Here is a 13773-nt window from a genome sequence, read left to right as displayed (position 1 = left end):
TGTAACCAAAGTTTCTGATAAGCGCCATCAAGGTCAGGGGCGATTCTAGAAATAGGTCAAGAGGTAGGGGGACAAAGTGGGGGGGGGGGGAGGGTTGGGGAAATGCAATATGGCTTAACAAAAGGAGAGTTTGGGCCTTTACCGACAAATTGGTAAAATGTGGTGTTGCTTAAAGTAGTTTTTGGTAACTGTTTTGAGGTTCAGGGTAAAAAATGTGTATTAATAAATAATAAGACGCCTATTTTAAGTGAAATGATATTTATTGGTTTACGTAGTAAGCTATTTGCCGCTCTTATGCTTTTGTTAAAATGTGTTTGGAATACATTGGAACCTACATTGCTACATATTTGTACAAAAATGTTTGAATCTGTTGGAGTAATATATTCGCTGATTTCTGAAATAATTTTATCCAGTGTAGTATAATACTCCATGTGGGCAGGGGGGGGGGTCTAAAGCACCCTTAGCCCTCCCCCCTCGCCAACGCCCCTGATCAAGGTTACAGCTGACCATATAATACTGCATAATATACCACGCACCTAAAGAGCCAAGTTACGTTTATAATTGACGAGTTAATACTACGCAATATATCATGGCATGAACAGTATAAGCAAATAAACATTTGAATTGCACGGATTTTGCCACTTGGCGGGTTTTGTGTTCCATTTCATGCTTGCAAGATGAATCATGCAGCTTATGTACCGTATATCTCACAAAAACAACGTGAAATATTGGAGCAAAACAGACGCATATCCACATGTGACAACTGGCAGTCATATATTTTCCATGAAACTTACATTTTTGTATGAGAGTAACATGATATGCACAATCAAACGTCTTGAAAAGATCACAGAAAATACTTAATGGCTGTATTTTATTATTTCTTAAAAACTTATTCCAAAATTAAGCTTCCGATGTGTCTGACAAGGAAGGTTTAGGATCAGTGGGTTAGTAGCTGTTTTGGAATTAGACTGTGAGATACAGACATTTAACGCAAAAATCGTGCAAAAATACAGCGTTTCTCAGCGAACATGTTCGATATTACTTGGAGAGGGAAAAAAAACTAACCTACAAATGAGAGAACAGATTCGAGAGGGACTATAATAGAAATATAATGGAGACGAGAAGCGTGTGTAGATTGGAAAATGTGTGGTAGATAGAATAAGCAAGTTCTGTGCTGTATTTCAAGAGATAAGAATGGCCCATAAAGGCGGAAAGAGAAAAGGTGGATTGGGGGCACTGAAAAACATGAAGAAGCGCCGTGGGTGCATGTGACTGACGATAATAACGCACGGAAAATGTAGAGGAAGCATTTTTCCGCCAGTGGGTGTGCAATGATTGATAACGTTGAAGTAGGCGATGATACTGACAAAAACTGAATCAATGTCTTCTTTTTCAAGGGGTTTTAGTACAGATTTTGTTGCAATTGAGTCAAATACTTTCCCAAATTCTGTAAATCGCAGACAGCATTCTCCTGGCGTTCATTGTTTCGTTAAAGCCTTACAAGTGGCCCATTGTGTAGCAATCACTCATAAAACTCTTTTTCTGATTAACATCTAATGTTTTCTCTATGCGATTTGTGATAATTTTAGTGATTTTCGTGTATATTAGGGAGACTAGGCTGATAGGTGTATAGGATTTTATTTCTCTACTGAGTCCACTCCTATGGAGATGAGCAACTTCAGGACTGTTTCAATTTTGGGAGATCACCTCCCTGTGCAGAAATCTTGTAAACAATTCAGTAATGTTTTTGTATTACCAGTACTGTAACTTGTTTCGTTAAAACGTCATAATTTCCCGACATTGTTCCTTCCTTCAAATATCTGACGGCATTACATAAATCGTCTGGTGTTATTTCCTAAATGTCATTATTTTTATTATTACGGTATATTAATAATTTGTACTTATGGACCGTCTGACAGCAACTGAATAAAACACAATTTTAGTGCCATACGCGTTTCGCCTTTATTTTCTGCAAGGCATCATCAGTGGCAGGTTGCGTGGACAATTTCCTACATATTACGCTCATGTTGCATTTTTGGTGTTGTTCTTCTTCTTATGAACGCCAATTTGCGTTTTTTTTTTCGCCATTCCACAACACTATGTACAGAACGCTTGTTTTAAAGCAATTGCTTTAAAACAAGCGTTCTGTGGATAGTGTTGTGGAATGGCGAAAAAAACCGCAAATTGGCGTTCATAAGAAGAAGAACAACACCAAAAATGCAACAGGAGCGTAATATGTAGGAAATTGTCCACGCAACCTGCCACTGATGATGCCTTGCAGAAAATAAAGGCGAAACGCGTACGGCACTAAAATTGTGTTTTATTCAGTTGCTGTCAGACAGTCCATAAGTAAAAATTATTAATATACCGTAATATTACACGCAACTGAGGAAGACAGGACTATAAAAGTTGAAGATTTTTATTATTCACTGACCGTGTCTTCGATTCATATCTTGTATTATACAATCATTTTAAGAAATCTTTGAACCCTTGTACACTTTTCTGTTTCCACATTTGTGCCTTCCGTCAACGTAAGTGATGAAAGAAAAGAAGTATTCAACGATCTCTCTCTCTCTCTCTCTCTCTCTCTTTCTTTCTCTCTCTCTCTCTCTCTCTCTCTCTCTCTCTCTCACACACACACACACACACACACTCACATCACACATATTAAAAGTAAGATAATTGGTAAATCCTAGAATTAACCGGTGAAGCCTAAGATTTACCGTCGCGATGTGGTAAAAGTCCGAAATTTCTCATTATATGCATAGATTTCGAACTTTTACCAAGAGACATTGGTAAAAACTGAATCGAAGACTCTCATCTCCGTCGTGCAGGTTCAGACAAGTTTCATTGTTGCAAATTTTGTGTTCAGATAAGTTTCTTTGTTGGCAATTACGAGTTATGAATCCGCTCACCGCTGCGTAGTTTCAGTCAATGTCGAGCATTGTGGGTGCAGTCATCTTTGCGACTCGTTTTAGTGGTGTTTCTTCTGCAGCTTTGCATCGGAATGAGTGATGTTATGCGTAACAGATTTTACGAACTTTTAGGTGACTCAGTGAATAAGAAAAAGGACAACAATTTTTAAGTAACTGTTGAGCAATATAATATTGTGTTAAGTGAAGTGAAAAATGCAAAAATCGTTTCAAATTAAAAAAATCAATATTTGGTCAACATCTTGATGGATACAATCATTCTGAGCGTTGCATTTCTAACAATTTGAAAATATTACATACCGTGCCAAAAGGACCACTGCTAAATACCTTAGAAGAAATTGAAATCTTTTCACTTCACAAAAGTAATCCGTTGTCTGTTTTAAACGAACAACTTCAGTTCAAAGACAAACATTTCTTTGAGCTTTTCGATGATCTGCTTTAGAATGTTTACTCTTCTGTCCTTCGTTTAAAAAAAATTAAAAATTTTTAAAAATTATTAAGACTTTTAGGAAATATTTTAGCTTTACGTTGTAATTGTATTTCACCAAACATTATTTTATGACTGACTATCTGTTTTAGAATTTTTGCTTATATGCTTTTAGACTGCATATTGCTAATTCACATCCTTTTATTTTTGACACTATGGCTCATAATTTTATAATTTTAAATTCCTTCCTCCTTCATTATTTTTATTTGCTTATAAGACTGGCATATAACTTGAGGAATAGCAACGCTTTTAAAAATTGTCACATGTAATTTACATACCAACTTCATAGACAATATTTCATATATACAGACAACTATACAGACAACTACTTTGTATCGTGAATGAGATTTTCACTCTGCAGCGGAGTGTGCGCTGATATGAAACTTCCTGGCAGATTAAAACTGTGTGCCCGACCGAGACTCGAACTCGGGACCTTTGCCTTTCGCGGGCAAGTGCTCTACCAACTGAGCTACCGAAGCACGACTCACGCCCGGTACTCACAGCTTCACTTCTGCCAGTACCTCGTCTCCTACCTTCCAAACTTTACAGAAGCTCTCCTGCGAAACTTGCAGAACTAGCACTCCTGAAAGAAAGGATATTGCGGAGACATGGCTTAGCCACAGCCTGGGGGATGTTTCCAGAATGAGATTTTCACTCTGCAGCGGAGTGTGCGCTGATCTGAAACTTCCTGGCAGATTAAAACTGTGTGCCCGACCGAGACTCGAACTCGGGACCTTTGCCTTTCGCGGGCAAGTGCTCTACCAACTGAGCTACCGAAGCACGACTCACGCCCGGTACTCACAGCTTCACTTCTGCCAGTACCTCGTCTCCTACCTTCCAAACTTTACAGAAGCTCTCCTGCGAAACTTGCAGAACTAGCACTCCTGAAAGAAAGGATATTGCGGAGACATGGCTTACCCACAGCCTGGGGGATGTTTCCAGAATGAGATTTTCACTCTGCAGCGGAGTGTGCGCTGATATGAAACTTCCTGGCAGATTAAAACTGTGTGCCCGACCGAGACTCGAACTCGGGACCTTTGCCTTTCGCGGGCAAGTGCTCTACCAACTGAGCTACCGAAGCACGACACACGCCCGGTACTCACAGGAGAGCTTCTGTAAAGTTTGGAAGGTAGGAGACGAGGTACTGGCAGAAGTGAAGCTGTGAGTACCGGGCGTGAGTCGTGCTTCGGTAGCTCAGTTGGTAGAGCACTTGCCCGCGAAAGGCAAAGGTCCCGAGTTCGAGTCTCGGTCGGGCACACAGTTTTAATCTGCCAGGAAGTTTCACTTTGTATCGTATTTGTGCAGCATATAGTATACATGTCAGATACAGATTATTGCAGCTTACTCATTGAAAATCGTTTCAATAAAGACATGTTGCTGCTCAATAATACATCGACTGACGTGACAGTCTTCGCCATTTCACTTTCGCAACAACTTCGATGGAAAGAAGCCTGCTGTCACATCTTTGCACCGGCGTTTGTCCTCACCATGGCAACCGCTAGTTCGACTATCGACTTTACAACAACTTTTGTGGAAAGAAGCCTGCTGCTTCATCTTTGCAACGCCGTCCAACTTCACCATGGCAACCAGTGATTCCAAACGGTTCACTAACAGGCCTTGAGAGGGCAACCCATGTACTGCCAAACTGAAGCTCATTTTTCCTACATATTTAAATAATTTTAACGCTTCTTAATTGACAATAGCTGTTTAATAAGCTAAGTTTAGAGTGTATTCATTTTTAATTCTTGACAATGTTCTTTTAACTAAGAAATTTTAAATTGTAATTCGACTGATAACTCATTGGTTAGTAATGACATCATGCAGTCAGAAGTGGGTGGAGCCTCCATTATATATAATAAGACGTGCACTGGTTTCTCCAGTAGTGATTCTCCAACAGAAAGAGGTTCCTACTCAATGGTAATTCATCGTTTTATAGCTTTATAACTTTATGTATTTTCTTTAATGTATGTAGCCCTCTAATTAAAGATTTGTATACAACTTGTAGGTCTGAAGATGACCACAGTAGTGGTCGAAACCGGTCACCTTGATAAATAAATCGTGATCAAGACTGTTTTTAATAGTAAAAAAAACTTTTTTTAAAATCTGTTCACTACAGACGTTTGGAGCGAGATGATGTTCTCAACAACGGTGTCTGCTGGAAAAGAAGAAATTCGTTATTACATTCGTTTTGATGAACTGTTTAATGAAACTCATGAGACCCAAATTGCTATAGGCCATGGCGGCTGAACACAGATGGTTGTGGAACTGAATCGCAAGTACAAGAATGTGACTGTTAAATCAACCGTTACTTAGTTCAGATTATGTGAACCATGTCAGAAAAAGCAAAGAACATTGAAAAGGGGTGTTGTTGTGAAACATATCATACACAGTGAAATGAATGCACGATGTCATACTGACTTAATCGATATACAGGCAAGCCAAGACAATAAGTCGAAGTTCACACTTGTATACCAAGATCATTTGATAAAATTTGTTATCCTCTACGCAAGATATTTGGTAACTTCGAAAAGGGCTGATGAAGTAGCATATCATCTTTTGGACGTTTTTACCACTTTTGGTGTCCCAAGTATCCTTCATTCTGATAATGGTAGAGAGTTTTGTAACCAAATAATTCAAGGTTTATGTGGGTTGTGGAGTGATATAAAGATAGTCCACGGGAATCCGAGACACAGTCAGTCTCAGGGATGAGCCGAAAGAGTAAATCAAGATATCGAAAATATGTTATCAACTTGGATGGAAACAAATGAAACTTCAAAATGGTCTGAAGGGCTGAGGTTTGCACAAACAATGAAAAATAGGGCATATCATGAATGGATCAGATGGTCACCATTTGGAGCCATGTTTGGGGTTCCAATGAAAAAGGGGCATTGCGACCTCAGCTGTTCCACGTGATTTAAGAAAAAATATAAACACTGAAGAAGACTTGCAGACTTGGAAACAATGTTAAACACTACTTCCACTGACTCACAGGAAATTGAAAAAGATGGCCAAGGAACTGATGCCAGTGAATGAAGTACTGGAACAGAAGGAACGGAGGTAGAAAGCGCGACTGCAGCAGGTGAGGAAGCACCAGGGACACAGGATTTGACGACAGCTAACAACGACACACCGGCACCAACTGATGGTTGTGACGAGAAGCTGACAACTTCCAGCAGTGTTAATGAAGTGAAACGGATCCGAGAAGCTGCCAAAGAAGGTCTTCAATTGCAGGCAAAGAAAATGAAAGCAGCCTCATGTAAAAAAAATTTGCAAAACCTTCAGCTGGACAGAACTGGAGAATTAAAGTACCAGATGTAGACAGGGCAAAAATTGATGCAAAATCTGTAGTAGCAGCAGTAATAAATATTCAGGATGACGAATTTTATAAACTTGGTACCAGGTCTGGTAAACTGAAGTTATTGTACACTAGGAACCAATTTACATTGTGCAAGGAAAATTTTATCAACGTCCAAGAAGTAGCAAGAGAAGAAATTAGTCTACGGGAAGTGGTTGCCAAACAATCTTTTGTTGGAGAACAAGGTTTATAAAAGTGCAGTTGCTTAAAAAAGTATTCAACTAAAAAATGCATGTGTAAATCGTCTTCCATATAATGTAATTCGAAATTCCACAATAGTCAGCCCTGTTGTAACAAAAATTAACATTCACAAGGTAACATTTTTTACAACATTTTTCACTAACATGGAATATTGCTCATTATAATCACATTGAAATGCAAGAACATTTAAACACATAAATTACAATAAATGCAAACTATTTCAATAAACTGCTAAGCAAATTTTTTTAATGATACAGTTTTACCAGTTGGTATGGGCACTTCCGGTAAAAGTTCGAAATGTATGCATATAATAAGAAATTTCGGACTTTTACCACACCGTGATGGTAAGTCTTGGGTTTGACCTGTTAATTCTAGGATTTACCAATCATCTTACTGAAGAGCCAAAGAAACTGGTACACAGGCCTAATACCATGTAGGGTCCCCAGGGGCACGCAGAAATGCAGCAACATGACGTGGCATGGAATCGACTAATGTCTGAAGTGGTGCTAAAGGGAATTGACCCATGAATCCTTCAAGATTGTCCATAAATCTGTAAGAGCACGAGGAGCTGAAGATCACTTCTGAACAGCACGTTGCAAGGTATCCCAGATGTGCTCAATAATGTTCATGTCTGGGGAGTTTGGTGGCCATCAGAAGTGTTTAAACACATTTTAATTGCTTTAGTAATTGCGGAAAAATGTGTAATTTGGCTCTAATTTACCTACAGTGCGAAGTAGTTTTTGGCAATAATTTATACTGTTGCCTTTCCTACCTTATGACGTTTTTTATGGATATACGATCTATATTTCCATTTATCCACAACTTGAATTTTAGATTAATTGTTATGGCGTACTTTGGATATACGGTATTAAAAAAAAAGTAGCTTTTTTGTTATAAGGGGTCCCACTGCTGCTATAAGACATGTAATAAAATTATCTCCTTTATATGAGTATCCAAAACCGTTTGCTTGACAGTTTTCATTTCTGTTTTATCAGCTGTAAAGGTATGATGGGTTCTGGCCCAGAGCTTGTGCAAAAAAGGGTATAACTTGAGTGCGATGTATTTATTTGGGTCAAAGTTTTCTTACTTTAAAGAGAACACTGTTTCCTTATACCCAAGTTCTGTTTGTATCATATGATAAAATTTTTCTATAAATAACAGGTGTGATAGTGGAGATATCTACTAAGCTAGCGTATTTCGTACACTTGCCTCTATCCAACATATAATTTATTCTTTGCAATTTGTAACAGTAGTTTTCACTCACGAATGCGCTAAACGATCTCTGCATCCACAATGTGCTTTTAAAACATTCTGCTTTCATAATTACGATGACTTTTTAATTTATATAAAGTGTTCACATGTCGCGCAGAGAAGGCATTGATTGTTTCTTGCCGCTAACATACTTCACATATGACCAGAATCTCTTTGGATTTTCTGCCAGGTTTCGAGACAAAGTTTCGTTGTGGAAACTGTAATAAGCATCTCGCATTGAAGTCCGCGGTAAATTTCGAGCTTCTGTAAAAGATCACCAATCTAGGGGATTTTGCGTCCTTTTAAATGTGGCATGTTTGTTTCGTTGTTCCTGCAACAGTGTTCTGACCCGTTTTGTGTACCAAGGAGGGTCAGCTCCGTCATTTGTTAATTTATTTGGTATAAATATCTCAATCGCTGCCGATACTATTTCTCTGAATTCAAGTCACATCAGGTCTCCACTTATATATTAATCTGAAAGGAGTGGAGATTGTCTCTCAGGAAGGCTTCAAGTGAATATCTGGCGTAAATTAAAGTCACCACCAGCTATAGTAGTATGAGTCGGCTACGGGTTTTAAATCAAACTCAAGTTTTCTTTGAAGCTTTCAGCAACTGTATCATCTGAATTGGGACGTCGGTAAAAGGATCCAATTATTATTTTATTCCGGTTGCCAACAATGGCCTTTGTCCACACTAACTCACAGGACGTATCTACTTCAATTTCGCGACAAGATGAACTACTTCTAACAGCAACAAACATGCCACCGCCAACCGTGTTTAGCCTGTCCTTTCGCAACACCATTAGGTTCTTCGCAAAAATTTCTGCTGAGCTTTTCTCCGGCTTTAGGCAGCTTTCTGTGCCTATAACGATTTGGACATCAGTGCTTTCTATTAGCGCTTGGAGTTCTGACACTTTCCCAGCACAGCTAAGACAATTTACAACTGTTATACCGATGGTTCCTGCATCTACGTTCTTCCTGTGTTCGGTCTGCTCCCTTTGTGGCTGAAGCCCTTCTTGTGTTTTCCCGCGACCCTCTAACATAAAAAGCCGCCCAGTCCACGCCACACGGCCCCTGCTACCCGTGTAGCCGCTTCCTGCGTGTTGTGGACACCTGACCTATTCAGCGGAACCCGAAACCCAACCACCCTTTGGCGCAAGTCGAGGAATCTGCAGCCTACACAGTCGCAGAACCGTCTGAGCCTCTGATTCAGGCGCTCCACTCGGCTCTGTACCAGAGGTCCGCAATAGGTCCTGTCGACTATGCTGCAAATGGTCAGCTCTGCTTTCATCTTGCAAGCAAGACTGGCAACCCTAATCGCTTCTGTTAACCGCTCGAAACCAGAGAAAATCTCTTCTGATCCAAACTGACACACAGTATTGGTACCAACGTGAGCAACCACCCAGTTGGCTGTGCCATGTGCTCTTCATGGCGTCCAGGAGGACCGGTTCCACATCTGGAATGACTCCACCCAGTATGCACACGTAGTGCACATTGGTTTTCTTACCCTTCTTGGCAGCCATGTCCCTAAGGGGCTCCATAACGCGCCTAACGTTGGAGCTCCCAACTATCAATAATCCCACTCTCTGTGTTTGTCCACATCTTGCAGGCTGAGTGGTTTCCTCTGAAACAGGACAGGCGACAGCAAGTGGCTCAGCGACAGCGTCAGCCACAGACAGCCTGGAACCTGTTTGTCAGACAAACCGGGGTGGGCTTACGTGCGGCCGTCTGGGAAGTCTTTCGTCGCCTGCTATGCCCCGGGGCGACCTCCCATTCAACCACAGGTGAGGGTCAACCTCAGTGCGAATGGTAACTGAGCTGGCCACCGGTGAGGACCGATCGGAGGACTCGGCCGTGCTGGACGTCCGTTGGATCCTCACAGCTGGCCCACAACAGTGGCGCCCATCCACTGCAGGCTCAAGCTGTGTGATCGAAGCCATCACAGCCTGAAGTTGCGAGCGAAGTGTCACCAACTCGGCTCGCATGCGCACACAACAATCGCAGTCCCTGTCCATACTAAAGACCGCGGAAAACTAAACTATGCAGATCTGTTACATTTTTTAAGTGCCCTACCAATAAAACGCAGTCTGTGGTTAGCCTTCCCCACAACATTTTCTATGTATTCCTTCCAATTTAAGGGGTTTGTAATTGTAATTCCTAAGTAATTAGTTGAATTTATGGCATTTAGTTTTGGCTAATTTATTGTGTAACCGAAGTTTAGCGGATTCCTTTTAGCATTCATGTTGATGACCTCACACTTTATATGTAATCATCCTCTTTGAGCAGATTCAAATCGGTAATGGAGGCTTATAGACAGATTTTTTCGTGTAGCCCCTAATGTAATGAACGTCCTTGGGGTTCATCATTTTCTTTGAGTACCAGAACTGCAATGTATAGCTGCTTTCCATTGGTATTTACATTACATGTTGATATATTGTATTCCCAAGTCATATCCAAATTTTTCCATATGCTGTGTTTGTAAGCCTTGTTCGCACATCTGCAGCTGTTTGTCCTTTCTGCAACTACTGCTTATATTCTTTATTTGTGGCAATTGTCTTTACCAACTACTCCAGTTTCGGTTTCTTCACTCCGATTTCTTCTGCTTCTAATTTTCTTTAGCGCACATGCAACGCATTAACGTCACATTAAGGAGTGTTTACTTTAAAAAGGAATGGTTTAAAGCTGTTCGTTACGTTGATTCTTCTTCTTAAGGGGCTCTGGAAAGGCTCAAAATCATGAAAAGTTCAATTTTTACTTTTTTGCGTTTTCTGAATCTGCAGACTATTACCTTTTAATAGATATATAATTTATTCAATTCCGAAGACTACAACTATTTTTAAATTTTTTTTGAAATGTGTTCTACATGGGCATAACCCACTGTGGCGCTGTTAAACTGCTGTCAAATGGTGTTATTATTAACGTCCGTGTTCATCAGGTACATTTTAGTGATGTGAGATAAAGTATGTGTTGTGGCTAACCTATTTTCAGAGACTTAGCAGCACCTGAACTGTTGAAAAAGTGTATTCACGGAAAAACTCAAAACCCCAATGAAAGTGTAAATAGTGTTATATGGTTGAGAATCCCCAAGACTGTATTTGTTGGAATAGAAACACTTCACTTTGGTGTGTATGATGCTGTTGCGACTTTCAATGATGGCAACATTGTAAGGTGCAAGGTATTTAGAAATATGGGAATGAAGATAGGTTCAAACATGGTACGAGCGATGCTTGCTTTAGACAAGGAACGCCTTCGGGCTGAAGACAGGGCTGTAAAGAGTCTAGAAATACAAGCAAGAGTAAACACGAGGAGGAACAAGTGGAAGCTGGAGGAGGAGTTTGCAGAGGATGAAGATAATCCATCCTATGGACCTGGAATGCACTAACAAGTTAATCCAATCCTTGTCGCTCGATTCCCAAAACTTTTATTTTCTCATACTAATTACATGTTTTCTAAGGATCTTCCAAACATATTTGTTTCAAACTTTCAGTAAATGTTACACAGTACCTTCTGCATAATTTAACACAGCCTTTTTCCAAAAAACTGTATATTTTTGAATATATAAATAAAAAATTGCAAAAAAATGTTGTGAATTTTCATTACAATTGAAAAAAATCATCTTTAATAACTGAACTAAAATTTTGTAAAATCCCTGTGTTAAGTTGTAGCCCATATTCCAATAAATAATCTGTAAAAAGTTCAACTTCCTACCTCAAATACTTTGTGAGGAATGATGTATTTTATAAGCGTTATTTTAACATTGCAAGTATAGGGCGTTCCGGAGCCCCTTAAACCCTGTGGCATAGCATTAGTTGTTGTAATTAATCTAAGATGATTATATCCTGCGCTTGGTTTGTAAAAAAGAGATTCTGGTACTGTGACGTAACGGAGGTTGTTTTTTTCTAATTTAAACGTCTTAAAACGTTATTTAAACGCTTTTGTCGTCAGAGGTACCGATAACGCGTACCGGCGTGTACCGCCACAAATCAAGCACTGATTATATCTATAACTAGCGATATTGTGGAGTATAGTGTCTTGGATTTAGAAAAAATGGCTCTCGAGATTTAATATAGCACCGGTTTATAATACTCTCGTGATCTTTGTTGGAGTTTGTATTAACAGTGTCCTCATTGTTCACAGGTAGACAATTACAACTGTGGGTAAACAGAACGTAGTTTATAACCTTTTGGCAATCTTGACTGCCTGGAAAGTTTACTTGTACATTAACTTCCACGTACTATTATTGCCCAAATAGACAATTTGTAAAAAACTTAGTATTGATCATATATGTACTCTGATTTACTGCCTGGTGTTGCAAGTTGATGAGAGAGTATTTGAAGAAATTGAGGAGTTTATAAAATGTATGAAACAGGATGAAATATTACACAGGAGGTGAAGAAGAGCTAGAATCATAAATAATAATATCGTGTGACTAGGGCCTCCCGTCGGGTAGACCGTCCGCCTGGTGCAAGACTTGTAATGATGACTATTAGGACAACACAACACCCAGTCCCTGAGCGGACAAAATCTCCGACCCAGCCGGGAATCGAACCCGGGCCCTTAGGATTGACATTCTGTCGCGCTGACCACTATTTTTTATTTTTTATTTTTTGGATCTTCTGCTTACATAGCAGACGCTCCATCCATCTTTTTTGTTTTTTTTTCTTCGCCTTAACCACTTTTTTTTAAATAAACATTTGCTCCAATTTGTAATAATAAAATGAACAAAGTATATATCATTTCTAGGCTGCCGTTGCGCAATATAAGAAATGGAATGTCTTCTTGAGCTTTTTTTTTTTTTTGCCGAGTAGCAAACAGAAAATTTTATGGTGCACAAAAGACTATCACTTCACTGTTGAAGGAAAGTTGCTCCGCTGCTCTGCGAGAGAAGGAAAATGTTAAAACGAAAATGGGAAAGAAAAAATGCCTTCTGCGTTGGTGAGCGTCTGGATAGTATTTTAAAATTCCGACAAGAACTGAAGTCCCAGGAAGCAAATAGGATTCATACATACAGATCACTGGCAACCTCTGCTATCCGAAATATTGTATCTGAAGCATTTAACCGTTAATTATGATTTTCAGCATATTTCCAAATATCCTCCTGTAGTCACAATGTTGGCTCATTTTAAAGTGTTCAATTTCTATGTAAGAATAATAGTCTAGGAAAGTAGCATGCCTATTCTGCATAATAAACGGTGCTGCGTGGCCCATGATCCACGTTGCGGCGTTGTTTTTTGCTCGTAGATATATCAGTTTTTATGGCTGAATGATCTCTAAAAGGTCTACACCACTGGGCGTCGTACGGTCTATCACCGACAATCGTTGACGAAGAAATGTTGTAATGTCTTCTGCATGTCCACACGTGAACCTATGAATAAGCATATCGACTCTGCCGCATGCGTCACAGTTGGGCGTTGGATGAAGGTCTATTTTATGTAGCTTTTAATTCGTTGCTACTTTATCGTTGATTGTTAGATACCAGTCGGCTATGACGCGTGATGGTAACACGTCGCTGTGCACATTCCGCCATACTATACTCCAATGTGTATG

This window comes from Schistocerca cancellata, chromosome 1 (genome assembly GCF_023864275.1).
Source record: "Schistocerca cancellata isolate TAMUIC-IGC-003103 chromosome 1, iqSchCanc2.1, whole genome shotgun sequence".
In the NCBI taxonomy this organism is placed as follows: domain Eukaryota; kingdom Metazoa; phylum Arthropoda; class Insecta; order Orthoptera; family Acrididae; genus Schistocerca; species Schistocerca cancellata.
The sequence above is the reverse complement of the archived record's forward strand: the minus strand, read 5'-3'. Positions refer to the sequence as shown.